Below are 19,741 nucleotides of genomic sequence, written 5' to 3' on the forward strand. Positions count from 1 at the left end.
AATAGAAAATTCTTGTGTTTTTGTTGATTATGACAAGCTCAGCGTGCGTCAACACTCTGATCATACCACTGAAAATATTATCATGATATGGTCTTACATTGTGTTTATCAATGTCTCATGTCCAAATAAGAAGGTTATTCATTCCGTCTACTATGCAGTTCACACTTGGAATAATTTCTCTAACGCTATACATCACAATGTAAAAGAAATATTGGCAGAACAGTGTTCAGAACAGTGAGGAATCTGAAAACTCTGACACATGAGGAAAGATGAAAGGAAGTGGGGGATTTTAGTCTGGAGATAAAAAGATTTAGGAGAGCCACAGTAGATGCTTTTAAATATTTGAGTAGCTATTCTGTTGGTGAAAAAAATAGATTCTATGTATTCTATAAATCTTTCAGACATCACTTGTATGTATTGAAGTTTTAATGAAGCAGTTGCTGCTACTTAAAGGAAAATCCTTCAGATAATGATCTGCAATGGTAGAAAAGGCAGCCAGATTACATAGTGAGAACACCTTTATGTGAAACATTTGAGTAGCAGCTAATTCATTGTGTGTAGAGAATAGTTGGTTAACACATGGGTTTAACAGTGGAGTGTCCATAATTCTGAGGGAATTTGAAAAAAAAATCAAAATGAAATTGATAAAATTAGTTATTTGCTGAAATTACAAGAGTGACTGTCCATTAATATTATATGAAGAAACATGGGGCTGTTCAGTCTTAATAAAAGCAGGACTGGAATGTGATTCTTACTGAAGAGTCTAAACAAATCTGAGACCTCTGCTTATTATAGGCTCCATGAAGGATGTTACCTAATTTACTTGATTGCAACATTTTGGGGGAGCTTGGAAACTATAGATAACTTTAGATCAGAGTTAGCAATGAATGTATCATTTGAGGAAGATGCAGACATGGAGAAAAGATAAAACAGACATGGAAAGAGGGAGGTAATAAGAGCAGTTGAGTCATGAGAATGGCTAAGGAAATAGAGGTGCAAACCCCTCTATCTGAGAATATGAAAAAGACTAGGTCACTAGACCTTTAATTGGATCACCACGGTTGATGTTAGACATGATGTCCTAAATAATGATTTAAATTTTAAATTTTACAGGAGTAGTTGTGCAACTGTTAAAATAGTTTCCTTTTGCTCCTTACCCTCCTGAGTCACTTGATACGAAATCCTGAGGTGATCTGTGTCTGTCTCTATCACTTGAAATTTAGTGTAGTTAATATATACCTTTATGTACGAATGGTTTATTTGAGATAAGTGGAATGTGATCAACACAGGGTGTAAGAAAAGGAAATGGAGGAACCAGGCTTTAAAGGAAGTATGAAATTAATCCATTCTAAACATTCTCTACCCCATCACTCCCCATGCAACATTGGACTGATTTCTTTCTCAACAAGCAGTTTTGTTCTAATTTGATCTTCCATGAAATGTCTCCTTAACAGTACATTTACAGATGTGGCTCATGGACCACTTAACATTGAAATCACCACTAATATTTGTCAAGCATACATATTCTTAGCCCTGATACCACTGAATCAGATTCTACTGAATCAGAATCTTTGATGGTGATTCCTAGGAGTCTTCATTTTATGCAACTGCCCATGTAACTTTTATGCACACAAAATTTGAGGAACACTGTCTTATGTAGAAAGAATGTGCTGACCAGTTACTATGAACAAATCCTTGGCTTCTACCAGATGACGCTGGTCCCTTGGCCCTAGTAAAACCACCTCCTCCCTTTGTTCCTTCAGTCTGATGGTGGGGACTGTAAGGGGTTCCTTTTGTTGCGAGTGTCTGGATTCCCTTTTGGTCTCCTGTTTGCTAATTGTTGTTGTTTTTTCACTATTTGTCTAGCCAGTTCTTTGCATTTCAATCCCTGTTGTTTATATATTCGGAGTGGTTTCTTTTTTACTCTCAGTTGTGTCCTGGCCCTATCTCTAGGGTGGCCAGTATTCCTAGATGTCCTTGGCCTCTGATCTCCCTTAATCAAAGGATACGTACTTGAATCAAAGATCATTTGAAAGAAATATTAGGGTCAATTTTTAACTTTTAGTTTCGCCATATATATTTATTGAATATATATATTCACTTAGCTATATACAATTCATATCTTAGCAACTTTGAACAGGAGTAGATGCCATATTCTCCTATATTCAGCATCTAGTCCTTTGAGACAATTATATAAGTTATCATTAGTGTAAAAGTCTTCTCTATGACCATGGAATGACCTTGTTTGATGAGAATACATTCTTTTTTTTTTTTTTTTGATATTAGTGTCTTTCATTTCCAGGCAGTATGTTTAATGGTAGAGTTACAAAGATGAATAAGACATGTTTCCTGTTGTGGACAATTGAACAGTAATTGAAGGTATTAGGAAAGCAAACAGTGGTAATACAAATGAATATATGAATAGATTTAGGTTTTTTGTTGTGGTTGTTTATTGAGTTCTATGGGGAGAGCATAGGAAATGAACAAGAGGAGGGAGACACTGTAGTTGGAGTAAGGAGGCAATGTTGTTGATACTTTAGACAGTTAAGATACTATTTTTTATCTTTCATTCCCTAGCAATCTTAAGAAGTATTAGCACCCTTATTTTACAGATGAGTAACTTTGGAGAGATTGTCATTTGCCAAAACTAGTTTTCAAGTTTCCATTGTAGGTCACATGTCATTTCTTTGATATATAAATATCTGGTGTGTGATATATCTGGTGTGTGCCAAATCTGAGTCTTTAACCCTCTCCTCCATCTGTACTTCTTACATCAGCTTTTCTCACCACTCATGGCTTTAAATATCATGTCACCACTGTGCCTACTCCTCTCAAATTAAATCTCCAGCTCAGATATCTTCTCTACTCCACATACTCACATATCCAACTGCCTGATTGAGTTTTACACTTGGATGCATAGCAGGCACTTAAACTTAATTCATCCAAAATTGAACTTCTGTTATCTCTCATCTCTCAAACCACCTTCTCCTGGAGTAGTCCCTGTTTGATTAAATAATAACTCCATCTTTTTAGTTTCTCAGGCCCCAGACCTTCAGTTTCTTTTGATTTCTTTTTTCTTTTAAATCAATATTCATATTTTGATCACTTCTTATCACTTTTATTCTCTTGAGGTTTCTTTTACCTTTTAAAGAAGCCTTCTCTAAGATCTCCCTCTATCTATCTACCTACTTATCTACCTATGAAATCGGGGCTGGCTTCCTATATGTGCAACCTGTGTAGTCTCAAAGGGTCCCAGGTTTAAAAGGACCTATGTTTAGTTTAATATTCTGCTGTCACCATCTTGAAATTCTTCATAATTGTATCTTTGAACTTGTGTTTTGTAAATGAAGTCCCATAGGAGAATGGAACATACACAATAGTAGAGGAAATACGTGAAATATGTTCACTGCCATTCCTTGCCTCCCCATTGATAGGTGATGCCCTGAGAACACAGAATTCTGGTGTGTTCCCAATGCATGTAAGTTCAGCAAGACTCAAAGTAAGTAAAAGGGAAGCATACTGTGTCTTTGACTGAGTAAGTGTCAGTGCTGACAGCCCTGAGAGGCCACACTTTTATTTGAACCAGAATTGCTTCTGACACTGAAAGAAGGCAGTGGTGTTCTATGAACCATGGACAACTAACCAAGCCTAACATACCCTTTCTTAGTCGTATTCTTCACTCTGTTAGCAACCGCTTAAGAAAATGATGACACTAAATGGGAAAGTAGGGAAGAAATTGCTGAAGGTAGAGAGTATTGGTTTTTGGGAAGAATGTCTTTTTATTTTGTTGTTTTATTTGTTGTTTCTTTCCTCCTTTTTTTCTCCTTTCTTTCTCCATCATTTACTTCCTTCCCTTCCTTCTTCCTTCCTCTCTCTTCTTCTTTCTTTCTTAACAAGAAGGTTGAAAGAAATGGGTTGTTAAGGAAATCAAAGTCTAGTAAACATCAAAAACTTATAGATCATAGTGTTCACAAGCTCTTCTTTGTAATAATGTTAAATTACTGACAAAAATTTTGTTTTGAAAACAAAACAAAAATATCCCAAACTAGCACATGCCAATGGCGATGCTTATCTAAGCAACTGGTGTTCCTCTCTGCTTTTGAGGCATTTCTTCTGGAGCTGTACAAAGTCATCTTCTTTATCTTGAATATTAAGAGATAAAATAAAAGGTTGAGTTTGTGCATCTTTCCATTCTTCTGATGAACAAAATACATATGCATGTCTCAGTTATGAAATATAAAATGTGTAATCTCTTGACATCTGCCAAAGACAAATGTATTCTGGTCTCTACACTTAACGTGTTAAACTAAAACAAATACAATTTTACATAAAAGTTAGTTATTTACCTCAGAGGTTAAAGATTGTAGTACTGAATTCTAGCCACATATGAAAGAATACCTTACAGTTACACATGGCAGCCATTTTTTTTTTTCCTGAGAATTGTAAGATTTTGGCTGATTGTATTACTTAGGAGATGCTTTGTTTCCCAGGATAGATATCTGCATAATAAATAGAAAATATATTTTTTGTTTCAGAAACCCCCTCCATAAAAATGTTGTGGGTTGTTCCATTCAAACTGGTTATTAAACAAGGTTTCAAAAATGATAATCAAGAACTTTCACAGAAACAAAAGCATTTTCTTTTATCCACAGGGGAAATGTGTAGTAAACAAATTATGGCATTCAATGAAATGTGAACACAGAATGTAATTATTAGCATACCATTTAAATGGTAACCTTACTGGGTGTTTTACTGGAGATTTATCTTTATAGCAAAAATAACCAACACAGTTTCTGATCATGGGTTATTCAATGTAACTATTGCACCTCAATGCTTATATTCATTAAATAGGTCATACAGTTTCTAATTTTGTATCTGCCAAAAGTTTCTGGAACTGGATGCTTATATGTTTCATATTTGAGGCATCTAAAATATTTTATTTCCCTTAGACATCACATTTTATCTCTAGTTTTCTATTTATTGTTTTACCATAGTTTCATTTTGAGAAACTATGAATTTTTGCTCATATGGATTTGTTTTAGGATATTATAGTAGTGAAAATCTTGAAATGTAGATTCAAACATTAGATTTAAATCTTAACTTTGTTACCTCCTAGTTTTATATACTGGGTAAGTTATTTAACTTCTCTACAACTCAGTTTTCTCACCTATGGATATTGAATGTACTTACCTTTTACAATATTTTGCAGTTAAATAAACTGATTTTAAATACCCACATACTAAATTAGTTTTGTAGTTTATTTCCACATTTAACCTAGTATCTATAGACTGCCTTTACTGAGGAAAAAGAAATCATAAATTTTCTCATATGCATTATGCTTCATTCTTATAACTTACTGCAAAAATGTTTTTCTTTCTCAATGACAAAGCTTAGTGTTGGGTAAAGACTCAATTCACTAAAATATATAATGCTTAAAAAATTTTCACCATCAGAACAAAGTGCTAGGAAAACATACTAAAAGACGATTATAAGTTTAATCCTAATTAGTTCTTAAAGAGGAGCTAATAAATTTAAGGACATTTTTACATTTGGGGAAATTGTCACCAATGTTATCCTTAAACTTCGGATGTGTCAGTGCTAGTCTGTAGGCAATGGTCATCAAGCCTCTTGCCCTAGTGACAGGTTATAACATAGCCCATTGAGTCATACAGATTTCTGCTTAGGGAACTTTGGACCATGATTTTACAGCTAACCAGATGAAATATGTGTTGTTAATATCATAGTTCTATAAAAATATATAAAATACTATGACTGTATAAATAATACAATTTTGGTGTAAAATATAAAAACAAAAATTATATGACAGAATAAAAATGAATAATAATTATAAAGATTACTATCATAGCATTTTATGTTTCCTAATTGGGATCAAATATTTGATATGGTTTTGTAGTACTTGAAATAGTGTGGGTTTGGGGAAAATATTTTTAGTTATAAAAATAGAATGGTGGGGGCTTCCCTGGTGGCGCAGTGGTTGAGAGTCCGCCTGCCGATGCAGGGTACACGGGTTCGTACCCCGGTCTGGGAAGATCCCACATGCCGCGGAGCGGCTAGGCCCGTGAGCCATGGCCTCTCAGCCTGCCCGTCCAGAGCCTGTGCTCCGCAACGGGAGAGGCCACAACAGTGAGAGGCCCGCGTACAGCAAAAAAAAAAAAAAAAATAGAATGGTGATATTATATTTCTTTATGTCCCCTCTTTGCAAGGAGATGGAGCAGGGAGAGTGAGTTCTAGCCCCCAAAGAAAGGACTAACAAGCAATAAACATGCTGCTCCATTCTTCTTATGAGGGCCTGCCTGCCCTTGAAAGAGAAGTATATGGTTAACCCACAGGTGTTTTGCAACATGGCAGTGGCTCATGCCATTTCTTGCAAAAGAGCGTGCTGGGCTCCTCTGATCATGTGTACTCATAGAAAGACATATTGATTTTTTATTTGCAAATATTTAAACTACTGTTTCAGACTGTCTTTGACCTGTATGTCAAAGCTGAATCCTAAGTGTCATGATTCTTACAATATTAATATCAGCCTCTTGTTAGCAGCTTGTGAAATCTTTGCCTTGAATAGCCCAGCTCACTGTCTCAAATGTCTCCATCTTGAAGGCATAAAAGGCTTTATTAAAAGAGAATAAAAATCAGTAAACATTATATGTCCCACATGGGGCAAATAGAAGCCCACAGTAGTCCAGCGTTTGACATGAAGCATTCCCCAAAACCAGAGTCACTTGATGAGTAATTATTTTAACTCAAGGTTTGCCCTGGTAGTAGAACTGTGGAGGAGGCGGTGGGAAGCCATGACACAGGAGTTTCTGTGTTAGTCAGCTCAGGCTGCCATGATAAAATACCACAAGCTGGATGGTATAAACAAAAGAAATTTTTTTTCTTACAGTTCTGGAGGCTAGAATTCCAAGAAAAAGGTGCCATCAGAATTGGTCTTTTGAGGGCCCTCTTCTTGGTTTGTAGACAGAAGCCTACTCTCAGTGCCCTCATACAGCCTTTCCTCTGTATACATGCGGAAAGAGAGATTTCTGTGCCCCTTCTTATAAGGTCATCTGTCCTATGGGATTAAGGTCCTACCCTTATGACTTGATTTAACCTTAATTACCTCATTAAAAGCCCCATCTCCAAATACAACCACAGTAAAGGTTAGAGTTTCAATATGAATATGGGGGGGAGTCATGATTCAGTTCATAACAGTATCCAAATTATTCTAATTTAGCGGTTATTGTAGGCTCTCTGTAGAGAATATATGCTAATAAGAGAAGAGAGTGTGCATCAAATGTGGCTTGACTCAACAATAGGATTTAAGAGTTGGAGAGGCTAGATCATCCTGGTTTCATTATGTTGGTTTTACTTGAACCCACCTCAGCCAGCTACCAGATAGCGCTGGGTGTTTATCCTGGACACAGAGGCCAATGTATTTGTAAAGCCAAATGGAACTGTAATAGGGCCAAGCAACCCTGCTGTGAAGCATGTACAGAAGAGCCCACAATGGGGAAAGAGAAGTTGTCTCCCTACCATTTTGCAATAGAACATCTCAGAAAGGCCTGAATAGGGCAGTCGTTGGTAATGACGTCAGTGGTTTGTGTATCAGTCTTCAAAAATCAAAAAGAGAATGGCCTAGGGAAGCACAACAAAAAGAGCAGCTTCTTGAGGGTAGCTATTGCCAGCAGTTCTGGTGCAGTAACATGGTGGTGGTTTGGGCAGTTTTCTGGTGAGATCTATAGGGCTGTGATCTAGATGCAGCACTGTAGGCACCAACCCAGAAGCTTGCAGGTGGTACCAGCCCACTGAGAGGAACATAGATGTGAATTGGATTGATTCATGAATGTGGTGTTGTCAAGAACCATGAAGGGTCTGAGATTTTACATTGCTTGTCAGTTAATAAGTTAGGTTGCCGCAGTTTCATGAGTGCTGGCAGAAGACATGAAACTCCTGGGTCAGAAACAAAAGACCTTATTACTGATGGAACAACAGTCATGAGCTTCATGATCACTTCTATTCTGCTCACACCCTAAATCCCACAGGGTTAAGCAGGATGGCCCATGTGATGAGGTCTAGGCAGTAGGTTTGCATCACAGCTGAGTACTCCTAGCTTAGAAACCCTACTCTTTTCAAGGGGCTATTAGTCAATCTGCCCAACTTTTTTTGTCCTGGAGGGAGACATTATTTTTATCTTCCAAGGAAAGAAATCTGCGTACTGCCCTAGAGAGAGACACTATCTTTATCTTCCAAGGCCCTTTATGTACTAACATCCTTGATAAGATATTTGGGAGCACAGCTGTCAATGCCTTCGCTCAAAAGGCATGCAGAAATATTAGAGACCATGGAGAATTGTCTCCCAAAAGGAATGACACCCCTGGGGACTGGCTGAGTTATGGTTTATTGGGTGGGAGAGGCTGGGGATATTAGTGTGATCTCATTTGTATCCATAAGCTTGAGACTACTATAACACTTATAAAGGCAGCTGTGCAAAGCAGTTTTTAAATTTCTCATTTTTGGATTAACTCCATTTTTTCTTCTCTTAATATAGAATCAGTTCTGAATATAAATATTGTCTAAATAGTAATCTATGAGGAAAGTGAGCAAATAAATTGATAATACAGTATGTTCTTTTATCCTTTGAACAATTAATATGCCTGGTGACTGAAGAGAGATTAGGTAACCAAAAATTACAATTTGAAAAGAAATTTCAAATAGGAGATGAATTTTCTAGTACTTAATCCTTTCCTTTTTTGGTAACTGCTGAGCAGGGAAGGAAAACCCTGCTACTTGGAAGCAGGGTCTTTGTTGAAAAGTACATCTGGAACTGGGAGAGTGGAAGGATGACTCTAAATGTAACCACAGGCCATTGAGATGCCAAAGATGGACAGCAAATCACTCTTTGAGAGATGGTTCTTCTATTTGTGTTAAAAGAAAATAGGAAAGAAAAAAATGTTGATTATGGTCAAGAAAAATTTATGATTTGGTTCAAATCAATGAGTATATAGCAAACATCTCTCTGCCTGCTAATTATTATCTTAGTGAATTGACTCATTCAGTTTTAAGAGATTTGTGAATTATTTTTGAGGGATTAGGAAAACAGGAGTTTGGGGATCCTGCAAATGGGAAACAGGATTAAGAGGAGCTAGAATTTCTGCTTTTAGAGTAAATCAGGAGGTGAGGGCCATGTGGAAAGAGAGCTTCTAAGAAAATCCATTCAAGATTATATAAGGGATATGAAGAATATTATTGCACAGCATCCATTTTTATGAAGTGAAATTTATGAGGTATAATTTACATATAGTAAATTTTTCCTTTTTACATGTATATTTCTATGAATTTTGATAATTGAATATGGTCAGGTAAACACCATCACAACCCGTGTTTGACAGTTCCTTCACTCCGTAAATTTTCTTCATGCCCCTTTGTAGTCTATTCCTTTCTTCTGCTCCTGGCAACCACTGATCTGTTTCTGTACCTATAGTCTCTGTCCCTGTAGAGCTTCGCCTATAATATAAATTGGATCATGCTGTTCGAGTCTGGCTTTCTTTTCCTTAATATAAGGCACTTGAGGTTCATCTCTGTGGTTTGTATATGTTCAGAGTTCATTACGTTTTATGTACCATCTACTTTTTGGTTATTTTCTATTTCATACTGTGGTTGCCCTCACCAACTTCCCACCACATCTCCCAAACCTTTAAAAAAAAAAAAAGAGTTTTATTAACTTATAAATTTGGTTTTAGCCTTGTCATTGCTCTGCCTTGGAGAACGAGACATACTTTTTTCATGTTTTGTGTTTACCGAAAACTGGAGTAAGCTGATATAGCATTGTGAGAGATGATCAAAGCATTATTGGAAAGAGAAGTTGGCAGTGAGAGGTATAAGAAAGCAACTGTTCACATTCCCTCCCCTAGCCCATCTTTCTGAATTTTCAAAGCAGGACTCTAATTTCTGCAACCACATAGGATCCATCTTGGGTCATTTTATTTAGACATTAAAGAAGATAGTAATTTCAGTAGCTAGAGAACTTGGGGCTTCTCTGGTTATAGATGCAACTGAAGGTTTCTTAAAATTGAAAAATAATATCCCAGATCAAATCCAGAGCATGACATTAATCTCTGTCCTATGAAAAGAGATACAGAGAGAGTAGTGTTGTCTAAATTTTATTTCTGCTTCTGTTTAGCACTAACATTAAAACATAGCCATTATGTTTCTAAGCAAATACAATAGTAACTGACAGTTCTTCAGGATAAAATTCATTTTAGATTTGGCTTCAGAAGTTCTTATAGAAAATTCATTCTCTTATATATGAAATTTAATGCAAGGAAAGAGAACACATACTAAGATTTCCAGTAGAAAAAAATTGAAAAATGTTAAGGAGAAACTTATCCAAGTGACTTTAAGAATTATCACATGCATCTCACAATTTTGAAATAACTTGATGTTAAATAAAAGAAAAATATATTGTACTAAAAGTCTTGGAAAGGACCAAGTAGCAGTCAAATTTGAGGAAACCTTTTTAAAATTTTTATTACATTACCTTATTTGACAAAAGTAGTTTCCCTAGGACGTGAATTAGTGAATATGATTCACCCATTCACACTTCACTAGTAGTTGAATATTGGAGAATCGACAAGAATGATTAATTAACCTGACATATATTGTGTAATAAAGTGGAAATCTTAATTCTGAAGTTTTAATTTTTTAAATGAGTTCTAAAAAATTTAGGCCCTTGTTATGGAGTTGATACTTTGTAAATTGTTTGAAATGCATAGGATTTTCTACAATGACATATGATTCTATCATTTTAGAATACTTTATAAAAATAATATATTGATAAATGACTACCAGAAATGAGTTAATTTTTTAATCAATTATGTGCCTTACAAAAATGAAATTATAGCAATTACTCATGGTAACATTGATCTCTTAAAGTTGTCAAGGATCTTTGTTTTTATATTTACATTTGATTAAGAAATAAAAACGCACTTCCCAGATGTCACTTCTTCTCTTTTAAACCAGAATGATATATTGATTTAAGTGCTTAATTTTTAAAGCATTTTCTTCTTGAGAAATTAGTCTTCTGTCAACTCCTCCACTATACAGAGCTGGAATTCATAGCATTCCACCTAAGAGGCTTAGTTTTCATCTTTTATTCCATGGTCTTTAGCTGTAAGAAAAGCTGCAGCTTGTTTGTCTTTTCAATCATTTCCTTCCAAATAAGACTTTTTCTTCATCTTTCTAAAACTGAGTATTATATTTCTACTGTATTTTTTTCAGACTCTTTTATGTCTTGATACATTGGTTTTCTTTAAAGGTTATAAAACATACACATTATCAATGTGCAGTTCTATGTTTCACATGATAGCCTTGACTCAGGTTGGGTAGGGGATAGACTTTGAAATACTCTTTCCAAAGCAGGCCTGCATTTTCTTTGATCCTGCTATGCCCTTTCACCCAGATCCCAAATGACTATAATGAGTTATTTGCAGTTTTTTGTTGTTGTAATTGTTGTTGTTGTTCAGGGTTCAAAGAGTAGATAGAAGTAGAGGTAAATTTCCAATGAGAGGTCATGACTATGACCTTGTCAATATTATCTTCTATCAATGTTTTTAAACAAATGTTGTTTGCCAGATATTCATTTAAAAAGTTGATTTCTTTCCAAGAAATACTTTGCCAAGAAGTTACCGGACTATTTTATATGTATCATTGATTTAATCTCCAAGCGCTCCAATGATTATCCCCAATTTACAAAAGAAGATACTAAATTCTAGATAGCTTAAATATAATTCCCAAGGTTGCACAGTTAAGAAGTAGCAGATTATGGATTCATCCATGTCAGTTGACTTTGAGCCTATATTCTTAAACACTGGGGAAAATGATTTCTCAGAAAAAATATGAATAGTGGACATGCATCACTTTTTTACAAGATTCATCATTTAAAAAGTAATAAAGGCAGGGACTTCCCTGGTGGCGCAGTGGTTAAGAATCTGTCTGCCAATTCAGGGGATACATGTTCGAGCCCTGGTTCGGGAAGATCCCACATGCAGTGAAGCAATTAAGCCTGTGCACCACAACTACTGAGCCTGCGCTCTAGAGCCCGCAAGCCACAACTGCTGAGCCCTACTGAAGCCCGTGCACCTAAGAGCCCGTATTCCACAACAAGAGAAGCCACTGCAATGAGAAACCCATGCAACGTAATGAAGAGTAGCCCCCACTCGCCACAGCTAGAGAAAGCCCACGTGCAGCAACAAAGACCCAACGCAGCCAAAAATAAATAAATAAAACATAAATTTATTTTAAAAAAAGTAATAAAGACAAACAACAAACACTAACATTTTAACAAAAATTGGTTCTATTGCATAATCCTTTTTTTTTAACCTTTAGCATTTATTTCATTTTAAAAATCTCCTTATGCTCTCAGTCACCAAGTCCTGCTTTATTTTAAGAATTTTTCCACTCTTATAATTAAAAAATAAAAGGTAAGAAAAAGGTTTCTTAATTGTGGACTAAACAAGTCCATGCTACATAATATTGGAGGAGGTGGTAGAGAGATTATTCCATTCTTACCAACCTAGATCCTTTGCTCAGTCCAGCTTAGAATCCTTCTAATGAGAAAGATCTGTAAAAGTTAGACCAGATGCCTATCTTGGTTGAGTCGTATTTGGCTAAACAATTTTATCCAAGGTGTTAAATTCTCTAAGTCTCAATTATGTCTTTTGTAAAATGAGGCTAAAGTCACACAGGCTTGTGTGGCTAAAATATCTTGTCACACGGCAGATTAAATGAAATGATATAGGAAAAGATGCTTGAAGATATAGAAACCAAGTTGCTATTATGTGTTCCCTACATTGTACTTCCTGTTCCCTGTACTTCAGATGAGTCAGATACCTTCAGCATAATACATCACACAATTGTCAGCCCATAGCAGCAAGTCATGAACCGAACTTTTTCTTCCCTAATTTCTGTAACTCCGGTAGACCTCCTCTCACTCTGGTCTCATTTGGCTTGACTTGGAACTTTCTGCTGACTTCGGCATTTTGATGTTTTTTTGTCAGACTGTCTTTTATTTACTGAATTTTCATAATTGATTTTAATAACATAATTGTGACTCCATGTTACCCAATGTGCTCCCTGGTGAGAACCTCCTTCCATCTTGAATTTGGCCTTATGGAGGCCAAGTATGACCCTAAACCCATGGTCAGCTACTTAGTTAGGGCATCTCAGCCACTGTATCCATGGTCTGTGAAAGAAACATTTAGATACCTCTACCCTTACGACACTTGATTGGTGTATTTTAACACTTAAAAGAGAAAAAAGGCTCATCCTGATGTATTTTTAAAAACGTGCTTAAAATATATACATATGTTTTATATATATACATTATATATATAAAATCTGTGTATAGTTTTCTCAGTGGCCATTCAAAGTGTTATAGTATACTTATATAACTTAGAAACTACTGGTATTGATATTTTAACCTTTTAAGTGAAGTGTAGAAATTTTACTTTCATTTAGATTCCTTTACCCTCTCTACTTTTTTTTTTTTTTTTTTTTTGGTACGCGGGCCTCTCACTATTGTGGCCTCTCCCGTTGTGGAGCACAGGCTCCGGACGCACAAGCTCAGTGACCATGGCTCACGGGCCCAGCCGCTCCGCGGCATGTGGGATCTTCCCAGAACAGGGCACGAACCCGTGTCCCCTGCATCGGCAGGCGGACTCTCAACCACTGTGCCACCAGGGAAGCCCTACCCTCTCTTCTTTTAAAATATAACAGCCTTAGGTATTTCTTCTGCATGCACTGAGCACCACATCACGTGGTGTTCTAATTTGTTCTTCAATCATCAAATATGTCTTAAGACTCATGAGAAAAAAAGATAGTGTACTGTATTTACCCTTCTTTTCACCCATTTCAATGTTCTTTTTTTTTCTCAAGTTCTAAAACTTCTTCTGTGATCATTTCCTTTCTGTTTATAGAATTTCCTTTATCATTTCTTAATGATACAGTTGCTAGTGACAAATTATCTCAGTTTTCCTTCATCTTAGAATGTCTTTGTCCTGAAGGATATTTTCATCAGATGTAGAATTTGTGGTTATTTTTGTTCAGCACTTGAAACATGGTGTGCCACTTTTTCCTGGCCTTTATGGTTTCAGATGAGAAATCCTCTGTCATTCGAATTGCTGTTCTCAAATAAGCAATGCCTTATTTCTCTCTGCTGCTTTTGAGATTTTTTTCTTGTTTTTTAGTTTTCAGAAGTTAGATTATGATGTATCTTGTCATGGATTTCTTTGGGTTTATCCTATTTGGGATTTGCCCAACACAGCTACATACAGAGAAATAAACACATAGACACATGCATGATCTCTTTTAAAAGAATGGACACAGCCAGAGGATATTGCGTTTAAAGACAATTAGGGTTAAATTTTCAATCTCTGTAAGTCATAGAATTGAATAAAGCCTAGTAAATTAATGGCTTATAAATGTAAACTTGTTCAAGCTGAAAATAATAATTACATCTGTCATGCTTCTAGATTAAAAATGACTCCTTAAATGTATGGTTAAACTCTGATATCAATTTTACAAGTAAGTTATAGAGAGGTTAAGAAAATTAGCCTGCGAGTATTTGATTTGAGACTAATTTTCGATTATGAGACTTTAAAAATAATCTAGAGAATTCCTTTAAAAACGATATCTTCTGGAATGAATAGAAATTTATTTTTTGAAATTGCTTTCAGAAAAAAATTGAAGAACAGTGTCTTTGTATATAGTTGGTTGAATTTTAAAGACCACAATTTCAAGTGTACAAAATCAGAAATTTTTTATGTGTCTAATAGAATTTTACTTAGTTTTTGTATAGCATTTTCTCTGCTGATGGAAAAAATTATCTACTGGTTCTAAGGAAACTCATAGCTTCTAATGTTTTGGGGTTAAATATTTAATCAGTTCAGTAATTTCTACCTCTACCTTTTCCTTCTATTTTTGCTAGAAGGTAAAACTCAAGATCAGGTGACAAATGGAACACTCAAAGGAATAAAGGAAGAGAGTATGAAGACAAGATTATTTATAAAGGTATAGGCAAGTTTAAGAAATATCAATAAGGGATGGAGAGTCACTTAGGGATTCAAAAGAGGAGGACATTGTTACTACCCCTATACCTAAAGAGGCAACAGGAGAGGCAACAAAGGAACCCATTGAAAATAAACAGTCGCAGATTATAAAGAGGAAGGCAGCCACTGCCAAAATTTGTCTTGGCAGGAAACAGATGGAGTGGGGTGAGGTATGGAGAGAGTAGGTGGGGCATATAAGTAAATATCTTGACCTGTTTCTCTTCTCTCATCTCTGTCCAATGCTTCTTATTGTCCAAACCAAACCATGATCCAGATGGCAACAGAACCTGCCCAAGTGAGACAGTCCATATAAGTAAGCCTCTAGGTCCAAAACAGGGCAGAGAAGAATAGCTCTGGAGAGATAAATAAGGAATATCAGTCAAGGGCTCAAACATTATTCTCAAATAGAGGGAAAATGTCTCATCTTTGTGTCAACAAGCATCTTCCTGGCTTCTACTGTGGTGTGTAATTCCCACTGATTTTCAGTCATGGGCTTCGATTTACTCAAGTCTTGGGTTCTGTGGCCTTTATCACTTTGAAAATTTGGACTTTCTGTTCCCTCTTCATCCCAAATATATAGCCCTTAGCAGTCTCTGTGCTCCTCTTGGGATGAAAGTGAAGGAACATTAAAACTCTTGTGATTCTCTGAATGCAAGAAAAATTTAGAGGCAGTTGAGGTCTCTTTCTGCCAATTCATGCCATGACATTCATTCTTGGAACTCTCCTTATAAGCTCCAATATAAGAAAGTGAGACATCAATTTTTGTGCAGTTAGGTTCCTTTTAAACCATTGGTTGCTTGTTGTTCACTCCTAACCCTAGTAGATAGCTTGGGGAGTGCAGACCAGTGGGAAAGGGTTTGAAGGCCTTTGTGGTCTTAGATAATTAGTTATGTAATTTTAAATTTTCTTTCAAAGTTCTCTCACTTCAAACCATATATCTTTATCTAGTTTGGAACAAGAAGTTACCCTTCTATCATTATCTATTTTTTCACTTATTGTTTATGATATAAACTATATGCTTTGATTTTTTTAAAAAAATAGAAAACTATGATAAAACATTAAAATGTCTTTCAAACCGTCCAGCTATTCAAGTTCAAAGGTGCCTTGGTTTAAGACTATAGTATGAGCTATGAGTTTTAAAAATAATCTCTTTAAGAAATCTAGCTAGTTACTTCGCTTTTACTTGTACTCCCACTACCCAAATCCCACCTGCCAGGCAAAAGATGCCACTAAGCTAATTAGAGGAGATCAAGATGGCAAGAAAAATAACTATGGAAAGGAAACCAAATATGTTATTAGTTCCCAGTATTGTTGTGCCATATATAGTTGAGCAAAGAGATTTACTTTGGGAAGTTTTACCCTTAGAAATACAGAATGGTATACACATTAGAATCCATAGTGCCAGAAGAACTTAAAGTTATATGTCTAATTTGCTAGAAAATAATTCTGTAATAATAGAAGCAATTTGAGTACATCATCAGTTCACTTATAAGCCAGTATTGTACATTTAAAAATGAATTAATAGTAGTATCTGCATACATTTTCTGTACAAACATTAAAAACAATGCCTGTAGCACATAAATGTTATTAACACATAGATTCAGTAGAGACTTGGAACCCTACAAAAATAATGTTTTCGTAGTTTCTCCTCTCTTGAGATCAAGTCTATGTTTTACTTTGCTTTAAAGTGAATGTCCAGAAACATGTCAGAAATTATAGACTATTTGACTGACCATAGTCATAGAAACATAAGTTACAACTCTATTTGTGAAAACTCCTTTTGGAGAATTTAAATATTCTATTAAAATTACCTTTCCCAGCAAGGTAAAGGAAAGAAGGTCAGAGCATGTTTACATTCTGGTGCCCACAGGAGCACAATGAACACAGTGCGTTGTGGTAAACAGTAAGATAGGGCAGAGTTTCTTATGATTACCCTATTCATTTCTGCTCCTTGCTACCTTGGCTGCAGATCTTCTTCTTATAATTATTACTAGTTAATGAGAAGTAAAAAGAGTCTCAAGAAGTTTAGCAGTTTGATTACCACTCTTTCAAATGCAATACTTTAACTACATAATGCCCCCAAATGTATTCACAGTGGTTTGATTACTACAAATATAAACTATTACAAATATAATAGTTTAACTTTATTTAAATTTTGTGAATTATAAAATATTATAATAAATAATATCTATGAAAGAATTTACCAGTCTTGTGCCAATTATTTGATAATATGCAGCAGGTTTTTCCTGTTGGATAGAAACTATTTTGGCTTTTTGCTGTCACTTCAGAAAATAATACAGTCTTCTCTTTCAGAGTTGATAGATCTTATTGAAATGCAATTCAGTGATTGGACAATAATTAAGAGAAATTCTTGAGACTGGTACCAAATTATCTTTAGTTCAAACCTCAATCTTCTTCAAAACCAACGAACCAACCAGCCAACCAACCAACACCTAGTACAAAACAGAGACAAAAATAGCCACTGCATATACAGTCATCTAGAATAATAAATAAGAAAATAAATAGGCAGTAATATAATGATATTTTCCAAATCTATTAGGAGAGGCAATGCCATTCTTCAGCTAAGTGATTTTTAAAAAATAGGTTTTATATAGATATAGATGATCAATAGATATAGAAACTATTTCTATCACTGTGTGTGTGTGTGTGTGTGTGTGTGTGTGTATCCAACCCAAAGACTTATGACTTATATGATTTCATTTATGTAACAACCTTGAAGTGACAAAGAAAACACATCAGTGAGTAACAGAGGTTAGAGGTGGAAGAAGGGTATAGTTATTAAGGAGTAATATGGTAATAGTAAGGAGGGTGTGTGTGTGTGTTTGTCTAATGGAAAAGGCTGTGTCCTGGTTGTGGTGTTTGTACTCAAATCTATATATGTGACAAATTTTCACATAACCATACTTCTCACTCAACATGTGCGTGCGCATGCGCGCACACACACACACACACACACAAGAGTACATGCAAAACTTGAGAAATTTCAGTAAAGGTCTGTAACTGAGTTAATAATATTGTCCCAATGTCAATTTCCTTATGTTGACAACGTACTATGGTTATGTAAGATATTATCATTGGGGAAAGTTAGGGGAAGAGGACATGGGAAATCTCTGCACTATTTTTGCAACTTGTGAATCTTAAATTCTTTCAAAGTAAAAAGTTAATTTAAAAATCTGACCCATAACTGACATATATGTTAGAATTAGCAGCAACAAAGGTCATTAAAAAGTATTTTAACCATATTTTATATGTTTAAAAAGTTAAATAGGAATCTGATAGATATAAAAATGACCCAAATCAAGTTTGTAGAAAAATGTTTGAGATGAAAAACACACTGAGTTTTATAATTGTACTATAATTACGTAAGGATGTCTCTTTAATACATTACTAGTTCAAAATTATTTCCAAACATTTTAAAAAGAGAAATACATGGGGCTTAGTGTTGGTGATTTTTCCATGGTGTCATAGATATTGAATGTCAGAGACTACCCAGTATTCTTGCTAGAATAATGCATTCTTGTGAAATAGCTCCTTCCTTTCCTTTTTTTTTTTCCTTATTTAAATTTAAATAGGTTCCTTTTCTTACATTAGATTACTTACTTTGTCTCAGGCTATGTTCTCCCTATATTTTCACTGAAGGAACATGTATCTATATACAAATTAAAGTTTTTTACGTTATAAACTCCCTCATGTACAAGATAAGAATAGTATAAATATTCTGGCTTTATGTATTCTATATGATTTATTTAAATGAATGGTAAGAATTTGCAGTAAATTATTATAGTGCTGATCTCATGGCAAGCTCATCCGTTACCATCAAATCTGAAAATATGTTTCTGAACTCCGAGGAGAAATTTGGTATTGATGGCAAGGAATTGTACGACTCAATGACAACACTGCAATAGAAATGTTAACAAATGTGACCCACATGTTGGGATACTTCAGTAGAAACCATATGACATGTTAGTCTTTTAGTAGATTTGTTTTAAGGAAAATGAAATTCAAGATGTGATTTCATTTTATGCTAAAATTTGAACAAAAGATATGTTACTTATGAGATGTTTAAATAATGGATATTAAAGGAAATAGAAATTGACTTGTAAATAAAGCTGTCAATAATCACACACTGGGTTTCAGGCACTTTTCTACACATTTTATATTCATTATCTTATGTAATTGAATGAATTCTTGCAACAGTGATGCTCTTGTGACCATTATGAAGTTGAAGAAACTAAGATTACAAACACTAAGTAACTGTCCAAATCACATAGCTAGTAAATGGAAAAGGTGTGATTTAATCCAGTCTGTCTGATATTACAGTAAACATCCATGACTCTATACTCTACTTGAATGAACAGCTCTATTTGGATGTCTCATAGGCAACTCAGACTCAACTGGTAGGGGCAAAGGGCTTCCTGAAGGAACTTTAGATCCATTCTGTTCTCCTCCCCCTGCACACTCACACACATATTTTTTCATATGGACAAGTGATATTTTCCCAATCTTATGCAAAATGCTGTAAAACACAGCTTTGGTAACTCCATCTATCCTGATTGCCAACCATAAGGGCATGTTACTTAGAAATTCTGGAAAAGCTGCTGAAATCTAAATAAAAT

This window comes from Lagenorhynchus albirostris, chromosome 6 (genome assembly GCF_949774975.1).
Source record: "Lagenorhynchus albirostris chromosome 6, mLagAlb1.1, whole genome shotgun sequence".
Taxonomy (NCBI): domain Eukaryota; kingdom Metazoa; phylum Chordata; class Mammalia; order Artiodactyla; family Delphinidae; genus Lagenorhynchus; species Lagenorhynchus albirostris.